This window comes from Humulus lupulus, chromosome X, assembly GCF_963169125.1.
Source record: "Humulus lupulus chromosome X, drHumLupu1.1, whole genome shotgun sequence".
Classification (NCBI taxonomy): domain Eukaryota; kingdom Viridiplantae; phylum Streptophyta; class Magnoliopsida; order Rosales; family Cannabaceae; genus Humulus; species Humulus lupulus.
In genome coordinates, this window is record NC_084802.1 from 3541910 (window position 1) to 3553484 (window position 11575).

The 11575-nt window shown below is 33.3% G+C and overlaps 1 long non-coding RNA gene across 1 annotated transcript; it reads left to right on the forward strand.

Moving 5' to 3' along the window:
* Positions 1-766: 766 nt before the first annotated feature.
* On the forward strand, positions 767-3900 carry LOC133804810 (uncharacterized). Its single transcript, XR_009878641.1, has 4 exons — positions 767-907; positions 990-1067; positions 2614-2679; positions 3659-3900. It is a non-coding gene; the product is annotated as an uncharacterized LOC133804810 (long non-coding RNA).
* Positions 3901-11575: the final 7675 nt, after the last annotated feature.

An 11575-nucleotide genomic window follows, 5' to 3' on the forward strand; every position in this document is an offset into this window, starting at 1 on the left:
ACACCTCGTTCAGACTGTACATAGTGTCATACTTCCCGAGCCAACTGTAACGTCCTGCATTTTCGGGTACCTTTAAACGACTCGGGTCGGGATTTTTCCCCCGGGTTAAGAATATTATTTTAAATAATATTATATTTTGTTTGTAAGTATTCCATGAGTTATTGCTAGCCAAAATATGAATTTTGTGATTTTAAAAGTCAAGATAAGACTTTCGGTCCTGAAGCGACACAAAAACCCTGATCGGGTAAAAATCTCGGAAAATAAAATGAAAAATCATGGCAATTATATTTTGGGCATAAAATACATTCATAAAAGTTAAAGTTTGGTCAAAAATAATAAACCTAAAAGAAAATGGAAATTTTAAGGCATTTTGTGGTAAATGCCTCATTTTGCCGAAATGGGGAATTTTATTCCTTGAATGGACCTTAGGTTAAATTTTATTATGTGATTAATTAAATTAAATGTGAGAGACATTTAATTTAATTAATTAATGTTAAGTTTGGTGATTAAAACTTAATAAGAGTGAAAAATGTGTCAAAAGCCAATTTGGACTTTTCTTCTTATGAAACCTTTATTAAAAAAAAAAAAAAAATTGAAATGATTATATATAGCAAGGGTTGGCCGGTCATGTGGTGTTTTAGGTGGTGTGAACCTAAATTTTATAAAATTTAAATGCCATTTAATTAAGAGGTCAAGTGGGCAAGTGGGTAGAAAAGCACTCAAGTACCTTGTGATATTTTGGAGAGTATTGTGAGCAATTCCCACACTAAGAACCGATCACTCTCCATCTCTCATTCACTATCATCTTTTTTGAAGACCTCTCAAAGTGTTCTCTCCATTTTTCAAGCCCAAGAACACCAAGGAAACTTTGAGGCTAGGTCTTGGTCTAGGAAGTATTTTCCCTAAGGTAAACTTTCACTAATCTAGGCTTTTGTAAAGTTTTAACCATAGAGTTTCAAATAGCTAATTGACTATGTTGTTGGGGGAAGTTTGTTAGGGTTTTTGAAAGGTTTTGGAGGAGCAAAGCTAATAGGAAGGTCCAAACCTTAAGCAAGAACACCAAAGAGGTAAAAAGTTTACTTTTGATGAGTTTGTTGTAGGGTTTTTAGTTTTAAGCATTATTTTGTATATCTAATGCTTAGAGTTTCTTGTTGATGATGTAATAAGGTTATGGTAGTTGTTTAATAATTTTTATGATGCATGTGTATTGATTTTTGAAAATGGGAACCAAAACCCCCAAGGGTTTTGTAGGATACCCTAAAACAAAACATGTTTTGAGCTGTGACTTCCAAGGGGTCAAGCAGCCACTGTATATTGTTTTTGTAAAATTAAATTGTACTATGATGTTGTTGAGATTGAGTACATAAAATTGAGCTTTTGAAACACTAAAAAATGTTTAGAAATGAGTAAGTTATGCTATTTCAAAGTTTAGGTAAAAAACTGTTTTTTCGTATTCTTATTTTCGGAACCAAATTTGGACAGCCACTGTATAGGGCAAATGAACCCAGTTTTTTCTAAAATTTTGTGGACATATTTCTGGCATAACCTATTAGTCCACTGTAATATTTGGTAAGAAAATATTAAACGGTTTGAAAGTTATTAACTGTCAAAGTTTGGAAAAAATAAAGACTTGAAAATAAGGTCATTTTTACCTCATTGTTGGAAAATGATTTCACCAATAAAAAATGCTCATTTTGACCTAAGATTTTATAAAGACCTAAATGGCATAACAAAAATGGAATTGGGAAATTTTGGTAACAATTGGGTAAGTAAATTTCAAGTTATGAACTAACGAAGTATGTAGTTAAAAATGTGAAAATTAGGTTTTTCACACTTAGTGTAAAAATGAGATTTTGGAACATAAGGTAAAAAGTAAAATTTTGCTTATTTCAAGATATAAATTGGTAAGTCTTGAAATCATATTTTCACTAAAATTATCCCTTTGAGTTTAAATGAATTATTTTTATTAAAGAGTTTTTATTCTTTCTAAAAATAAGAGATTTAATTTATTAATAGTTAATAAATTAAAAGAGGGTTTAAAACCCTATATTTTGAGAAAATAATTAAATAAATTATTTTCCTAGTAAGTAAAATTGATTAATTGCTTTTGGAAAATTAATTAGTCAAGATAAGAAATTTATAACGGTTTTCCTAATTAAGACAAATTAGGCAATTTTCTTAAAACGGTTTTTAGATATTAAAACCTTAAGAAAAATAAAAGGAAAATTTAAAGAGTTTATTTTCTTTAAAAATAATTAAGGAATTTAATTGTATTTTCTGGATATAATACCGGCTAAAATCTTACATATTTTAACCGACTAGTCGAGAGTGCGGGTTAATAGCGATACCTTGAAAGAATAAGATTTTTAGCGGATTGTGGGAAATACCATTGTGATACCCGAGCCTAGGTATCGAGACCTTAGGATAGGTCTCCCCGAGACTTAGGGTTTAGTCTCGAATATTTTGTATGACTTTCCTTAATAGGTTTAAAACCAAATAAGGATTATAAATCCTTACAAATGACTTTTATTAAAATGACCAAACTGCCCAAAATAATAATAATGAATTATTAGTGCCATAATTAATCCGAGTATATTGTATGGATAACTACAGTATTGGCTAAGCGTAACTGGACTGAACGTTGGAGGGTGAAAACCTGCTGAGCGCTAAGGACTCCAAGTAAGTCAACTTATATTGTATGGCTGCAACATGAAATGATTATTGTCTTGTATGTTAGTATAGGGATACATGCACATATATAGGCTGTCATAGAAAGTTGCTTAGAGACGTTAGTCTAGTGAGTGCTGATTTAGAAAATATGAACGGTAGAAGTCCGTCATATCCTAGACGGTTGATCCCCGTCACACTGCTTGATTTTATTTATGTCTGGTTCATTACCGCGACGAGTGGCCATGAGATGAGGATAAGCTGGTTAAACCTAGGGGCCCAAAATAAATGGGACCTAGGGGCCCTCATGCTTACTTAATCATTGGACGGTTAGAATCCGAGCAAGTGCTCTGATAAGTTATTCCCGGATAGCAGCCGTGAATATTGGCCATTCCGTGAGAGTGCCTAGAGATACTAGGGGTTGCCAAGATTGAGTGAGGTTGAACACCCTAGGGGCAGCTGCTCACTAGCACCACTGATTAACATAGAAGTCTCCGAAAATCGTGTAAATTGGATTACACTCTTGAATAAGTAGCGATGCCCTAGGTAACACGATAGTTACCCTTGATGAGAATATTTATTGGCTAGATCTTAGTGTGGGGACTCGGTTCTCTTTTACATATTAGCAATTATGTTGGAGGGCGCGTTACGCATGAATTGTTGGAAATTGTCGAGCGTTGGTCTCGAATTATGTTGTGATATAATATATCTGCTTGCTCTGAGATTTTCTGAGTGCAGGGATATAATTGTTGATAAGAATTAGCTGTGATATGATATATCTGCTTGTTCTGGGATTTTTCTGAGTGCAGGATTTTTATCTAGATACGAATTAATTTATCATTGGTTATCAGGCATGACCATAAGTTTGCTAGGACGCTTTAGCGTTCTTGAAATTGATTGTGTAGGGTCCGGAACCCTAATTCTCTATATGCTTTGTTTGAAAGTTGATCTTACTAAGCGTTTTCGCTTACCTAGTTGTTTCATGTTGTAGGTAAGTGCAAGGGCAAGGCAGAGCAGTGAGCGCTGGAGTCTTCCTTGCAAATGTACATGTGGACCGACCTTTTGGGAAGCCGTTTTATTTTTGGGAATGTTGTGTAATTTTCCTAAGCAAGGCTCACTCTACTCTTTATAAAATATGTTTGTAACTAAATGTTAAGTATGGCCTTACGACTTTTTAAAAAGTTTTTTTTTATACGGGTTTTTGAGACATTTTGTTAAATGAAAACATTTATATTTCCGCATTATCGAGTCTTGAAAATCCGGGTCGTTACACCAACTATCAAACCTATGAACCCGATCATCTACCCAAGTCCACACATAAAAGTGGTTCCTATCGTCTTCGCACAGAACTAGCCTATCGGGTTTGTGCCTTAACAGGGCGGGGGACCACATTTTCGAGCTTAGGATGACTGTACCTTGATCATCCGAGCCCGAGCTCGAGGCTTCATCGTTGGCCTCATTCCCGGATTGCGGGCTCCTTCGGCGAACTGGAGGCAGGGGCCTCACCTCTCTCCTCGGGGGGAGGACGCTTGTTGGCAAGGGCACAAGATCCCAGTGGTCATATTTTTTGTTAGACCAATACGAGGTGGACTGGCCTTCTCCCAAGAGCCCGCAAGCTCGAAGTTTATCTTCATGCAGAAGGTATGAGAGCGATCTCCTGCCATAAGGGAGTCTGAGCAGGATCTCCCTGCGCTCCTTCATCTGGTCAGAAGGGGTGGGACGACGATAGTTGGCTGGAAAATAAAATACATTTCAACTAAGTATAAGCTTATAGATAAATGTTCGAGCACAGAGATAAAGGAGGTGGGGCACTTACAGATCCGTCTGAACGAATAGCATCGTGACGAAGACAGGCCATCCGTCCAGAAGAAGGCCTTCTTAAAGTCAGGAGGATGATTGGGAAGATCCTCAAACATCTTTTTCTCCTTCGGGTAGCTCGAAAGATAATAAAGACATCTCCTCCCTGAGCTCGGGAGGGATTGCTTTTTAAACATAAGAGATACAAGATCTCTGTTGGCGTGGGTCCTTCCCACTTCAGCTCGTTGTAAATCGACTTAAGGGTAGACAGAATCCTATATGAATTAGTGTTGAGCTGGAATGGAGCCAACCCAACAAAGTCCGTGAAGTCCTTGAAGAAAGACTTCAAAGGCAGCAACGCTCCTGCCTTCATATGCTCCTAGGTCTAAGCCGCATACCTCAGCTTGTTATCAGGATTTCCATCTCCTGGAGCATAGCAGCTTCGCTAGCTAGAAGTAAGGGCTCGACACCTATTACAATTATAGTTGGAATTCTGAGTACAACTATTATGAGCATTCAAATTTAAATTATGGAGAAACTAATAATATGTATGATATGCATGAATCATTTGATATCCCATTTGCCCCCACCTATAATCCAAATTTTTCATGGAGCCATACCCAATCTCCAATAAGTCAAGAGCATGAATTCAACATACCCAATCAAAATCATGCCCAACCCGACCTATCATATCTCATTGAACAAGAAACGAGCCCATCTTTAGAGGATACCCTACAACAGTTTATGCAATCAACCTACCAAATCTTACTAGCACAGTCTCAGTCAATCTCAAAAATTGAAACAATAGTAGGACAACTTGCAACTGTTATAGAGTCGGAAAAACAAGTTTATCTCAACCAACCCATTCACAATCCAAATAGTCAAATTCAAAGTGAAAAAGAGAATGTGGTAGTTGAAGAACTTGTAATATGCATCCAACCCCCTAATGAAACAAAAAAGTTGGATGAGATCATTTTAGTGGGTCATAAGGAAAATGAAAAAGATATAATTATATTTCAAGAGCCCATAAGTGAACAAATTTTTTTATTTACTCAAAATAAAAAGGAGTCTAATATAGATATGCAATTTTCATATTATATTGATATTCCCTCAAAATTGCATATTTCTAACTATTCTGTAGGTGTGATGTTGTCAATTATTATTTATGGCATTTGCATCAAAGTCATAACTCACCCTACTAATGAAATTTTACACCATCGATTAGGTGTAGGTTGAAAAAAATTTATAGTCGAGCTAAAGACTATAAACTAAAGCGTTTTGTGGGAGGCAACCCATACTTTTTATGTGTCCTTTTATATTTCACTTTTGTTTTGTGTTTTTATTTCATGTTTTTCAAAAAAAGCTTGAAGGAAACTTCTTGTCCAAAAAGAAAAGAAGAGAAGAAAACGAATGAGTCAAATCAATGAAGCATTCATCAAAGGGAGTAATTCTTAATTTTTTCCATTTTATTAAACATTGAGGACAATGTTTCATTTAAGTTTGGGGGTAATGTGTATGTATTTTTATTTGTGTTTATGTGTTTTTCTTTGTGTTTATGCATGTTTTTCATTTGTTGTAAAATTCTAAAAAAAAAAATTTATTTGTTTTTCTTTTTGTTTTTATGTGATTTTCATTTGTTATATAATGTTAAAAAAAATAAATTATTTTCTTTGTTTTGTTTGAAAAAAAAAAAATATTGGTGATTTTCATTTTCTAATTATAAGAATTTTGATTGACATTGTTCTTAGTTCTTAGAAAAATATAAATAATTATTAAGCTTTAATTTTAATTTATAAGTTAGTTTTGTTTAAATATATATTTTTCATAATATGTCACTTTTCTATTCTATTCGAATTTGTGATATTTGTATATAGTTTATTTAAACATTAAATTTCTTAAATCTCTAAAAAAAAAATATTTGAAAAATCCTAGAATTTGCTTGATTATCTCTTGAGATTTAATTTATTTTTGTTTGCATAAGCTTGTCTAAATGTTCACATAATGAGTTGATGTTTTTATGTTAAATATCTATTTTGAAAACAATTTTAACTTTTCAAATTAATTACATAAGCTTTACTTTTTTTTTTTTTGATTTTCTTTGAACTATTTCCAATATGTAATTTTTGAGTTAAGCATTTGACATCACCAATTAAAAAAAAAAGTGTGTTTTTAATTTTTCTTTTGCTCGAGGACTAGCAAAATATTAAGTTTGGGGGTGTGATAACTCTACAAAATAGAGCTATTTTACCACTTTTTATGTGCTAATTGTTGCTTAATTCTTGAGTTTTTAATTGATTTATTAAGTTTTTAAGTAATTTTGAATTTATTAGTCTTATTTTGACTTTATATATTTTTGTGTGTTTTTATAGTTATTTTGTTGTAAAATATTGCAGTTAATTATTTGAATTATTGTTGTTTAGTTTGAGGTAAAAAAATGTTGTATCATTGAAATTAAATGTTAAATATAAATTAAGTTATAATTAATATTTTCAAAGAATTAAATTGATTTATTTTATAGTTGAAAATATTTTATTATGATTTATTTTATGTTTATTTTGTAGGGAATTTATTGTATTTGTGGGCTTTGAAAAGAAAAGAAAAGAAAATGTATAAAGCTGAAAAAAAAGAAATAAAATGGCATTTTTCAAAAGCCATAAGTCTCATGGGCCCTGCCACCTTCTAGGCCCAACAGCCTCCAGGCCCAAGGAAGCCCACATCACCCATTTGGACACCAACAATGATGAAGCCATGCACCACCAAAATGCCTCATGCACCAAGTCATCTCCCCAACGTGCCCCAAGCTCCTTCACCATTTTGCTTCCATCATATAACCAGCTTCCCAGCATGACCACACGCCTGCCCAAGCCAGCTCAATTCCCCAAGGCCCAAGCCTTCCAGGCCCACTGCCTTCTCCTCTGCCAACATCACAGCAAGCTCTCTCCAATCCGCCTGGCACCACAGCCGCCCAAATGAACCAAAGCAACCTCCTTGAGCCCAAAAAATGCTTTTGTACCATTTGTCTCCTATGACAAAAATACCACATTTTTTACCTCACTTTCTACACTTTTTACCCCAAAACATAATTATTATACTCTATAATTTATCCCTATTTGCCATATTATAATTAATTAAATTAATTTAATCAATTTAATTCATTTGAATTGATTATTTTAATACCTTATTTTTGGCTATAAATAAGGAGTTTTGAAGACCATTTAGGGGGTCCATTTTAGAGGGAGGTTACTATACCATAATTTCTACACATTCAACACCTCTCAATTCTCTTCTTCTTCTTCTTCTTCTTTTTGGTTATTTTCTATGTATTTTTAGAGGAAATTTTGGGGGTTTCTCCTCCAAATTTTCCTATTTATGTTTGTAATTTTTAGTTTGTATTAGCTATTCTAGTTATGTGTTTCTAATCTTTTTAAGATTATTAAGGTGATGATGAAACATTATGTAACTAGATAGTATTTATTTTGTATGTTGATTTCCCATTTTGTGCAATAAAGTTTATGGAATTTTCTTCTTCAAATATTTTCTTTCATCTTAAATATCATGTATTTTGGATTGTTATCACATATTTAAACTTTGTTCTTCATTAGTGCAAATACATAATATTCTTTGTGTAAGATGTGTCATTAAATTGTACACATCCATGCTTAGAACAAAAATATTATGTTTTGCCTTATAAATAATGTTCATTGATTTATTTGTTATTTCATTAGAATGATTTACACTAAATGCTTTGAAATTATAACTTTGAAAAGTGAAGAAAAATCCTATATTTTTAGAAATAATTTGTGCTTAAAATTATAAATTTATTTAGAAAATGATAGTTTGATTTATTTTAATTATCACTAAAACTTGGGAATCAATGTACTTATAAATATTATTGAACTTATATTTTGTGGATTCTAATCCTTAATAATCTTTATTTTACTATCTTGATTTCTACTTTTAATTTATGTTTATATATTGTCTTTAATTTCTTTATTATTATCTTTTATTTTATTTTTATTATACAAAAATCTCATTAATCTTTGGAACTAGGTTAGAATTAATTAATTTTGATTTAAAATAGTTTTCTCTTTTCGATTTTAGACAACTCCTTTGGGTTCGACCTCGTGCTTACACGAAAACTATTCTATAAATACGATTCGTGCGCTTGCGAGTATAAATATTTAAAACATACCCGTTTTGGGTCCATCAGAAGCCCTATATATAGACAATCAGAAGTGAAAAAAGGGGGATTAATCCGAGCCATTGTCCAGGATCCTTATCAAATCCGACGCCCAGGGATAAATGACAAGATGGTGTCGAAAAGGTGGCAGGCGAATGATCGTGGGCAAGTTTCCAAGGCACTCGAGTACTTTGAGTGAGCAATACCCAACTAACGCGTGTCCATACTCGAACATGTGTGACGGTGCAGTTCCCGAAGAAAGTAGTTCAAAAGTTTCCTTCTTATAGGATTCGAACAAATACTTTTGAGGGGGCAAAATGTTACACCCAGATTTCGAGCTCTGAGAATCGTGATCTCGAAAGCTGGATTCGTCAGGTGTGAGCTCGCAATATTTAGAATACGTGTTCCCAGCCTAGGCACCGAGTCTTCATAATGGTGGCAACCACGAAGAAAGGTAACCTCGAAGTTCTTATAAGCTCGAAAGACTGACATCGGAAGGCGTCCGTTTTCGGGGGTGACCTCGGATCAATTGGCCCGAGCTTGGGTATGAGTGTGAGCTCGGGGAAAGGCAGCCTCGGTGATATTCACCCTTTCCGAGTTCATCTTGAGAAAGTAAGGCAACTCGTACTTCATTCAGAGACTTAGACAAGCATGATGCCAATCGTTGATCTCGAGTCGCTTAATAGATCACTTAAAGAGACCCAGTCCATACATTCAAGAAATATTGTTGTTGTAACTTCCCTATAATAAAGGGATATTTGTTAGTCAGTTACACGCCCCCTGGTCTTCAGGGGACGTTTCCTTGTATATAGGAGTTACAGGTGTTAAAGCCATTAAGTTTATTAATGTAAAAGATAACTTCCCAGAAACGTGTGGGATAGTATCCTGAGACTTCCTCTATAAATAAAGAATCCTGTACCCTTGAAGAGGACCGAAATTTTGTAATCTTGAGAGAAACTCTGGAGAATTCATTCTTGAAGAATTTCCATAAATCATCTTAAGTTCTAATAACAAAGACTCGTGACTAGGCAGAGTTAACTACTGAACCACATAAAAAATCTTGTTTGTGTTATTATATTTTTTTGGCCATAACTAATTATTGTTTACGTGCTCTATATTCACTGTTGACGAAAAACGGCGTCAACATATATAGATATAGATGTTGACGAGTATTGATGTAATGACTAAGGGTGTTCACAAACGACACCAATCTACATAAATTGCTCACACTGCACCACGCAATTTTCAATCTTTTTGTGGTGCGGTGTAAGTTATATTTTTCTAAGAGTATTGCTAAAGGACATCAGTTATGCCCAACACTACAAAAAAATGACATACATTTAATAGTTCAATCAAATATCGGGCCGCATACATTTTAATTTAATAAGTATTGTAGGGTATCACTAACCAGCTATAGGGTGTCACATCGTGTGATATTGAATATTTTAAGATGTCAAATAGCAACACACTTATTCCAAACTACATAATGTAGTTTTGAATATTTTTAATCGTAGTTCAAAACGCGTTGTACCACATTCTTAAGTGGGTACGGTTTCGAATAGTTTTGATATATCGTTTAGTTTTGTCATTTAATTTAGCATATGAAGTTGTGGTCCTAATAGATTGCATAAAGTTTGGTTATCTTGGTAAACTTTTGCTTTATTTCTGAAATCTCATTTATTTAATCATGTAGAAACATTGGTTGCATTTGGCAACACTTAAAAAAATAATTTTTTATTTAATTAATTAAAAATTTGATAATTAAACATAAAATGTGTTTGGTAACTCTATTTTTATTTAATATTTTTTAAAATTTTAATTAAAATTTATTAAATTTTGAAAATAATTTTTTTTTTATTTTCAAATTTTTTTCAAACTGTTTTGTGACAGTCAAAATCCCTTGATCCGTAGGGGGAAAGACCGGGTAAAAAGCTGTGCAATCCCACATCGCGTGGGGAATGTCAAGTTTGATGATTCTAAGACTATGTAGGTATGAGACTACACAGTTGAAGATGACTTAAAAGAATTGATGGGTACTACCTATGCCAACATGATGCATTTTCTTTTCAGTAGCCCACCACTTGAGAACTCCAAAGTTAAGTGTGCTTGACCTAGAGTAATCTCAAGATGGGTGACCTCCTGGGAAGTTTTCCCAGGAAACGTGCGATTGAGGGCAAAGCACGCTGGAAAGACTTGTGTTGGTTTGTAGGGCCATTCGTCATTCTAGGAAGCAGCCATAGTGACGTGGGGCGTTACATGATTTTTACTTTTTTTTCTTCTCTTCTTCAAATCAACACCTCATATTGTTAAACAAAAAATAAAAATAAAAGTTATCAAACGCGTTTATTATTTTTTATTTTTTAAAAATAAAGAAATAAAAATAAAAATAATATTTCAATTTTTGTGTTTAAAAAATTCAAATACAACCATTAATATTGAGTTTTAACTTGGTTGTGTTGCTAAAACTTTAGCTGAATTGGTGAAATTTGAAACTTTGATTGTATTTTCACCAATTAACCTTACATAGGACAGACATACATGACATGAAGTATTGTGTTTCAAACTCACAGTACACAAAATCAATAATAAGTCCAAACTAACTATATTTGCACTAAAAAAATTCCATGAAAGATTGCTATGAACAAAACCATAACAATTTACTAAAGGGCCCATTTGACCACACAGTACGACATAGATGCAAAACAATATGGGCCTATGTGAGGCCCAATGTGATGTGTGCTCTACAAATTAAAGAATTTTCAAGCTTTATGGAATGTGGACCAGCTTTGCTTTTTATAATTTTGTGGAAATTGCATCTAAAGCAAATTTTTTTAGAGTTTATCATTGAAGAATATCCCTTACTAAAAATGTTCAAAAAATACTCATTTTCTTGTTCAACATTCTTATTATACTCTCAACTTGATTTAAATT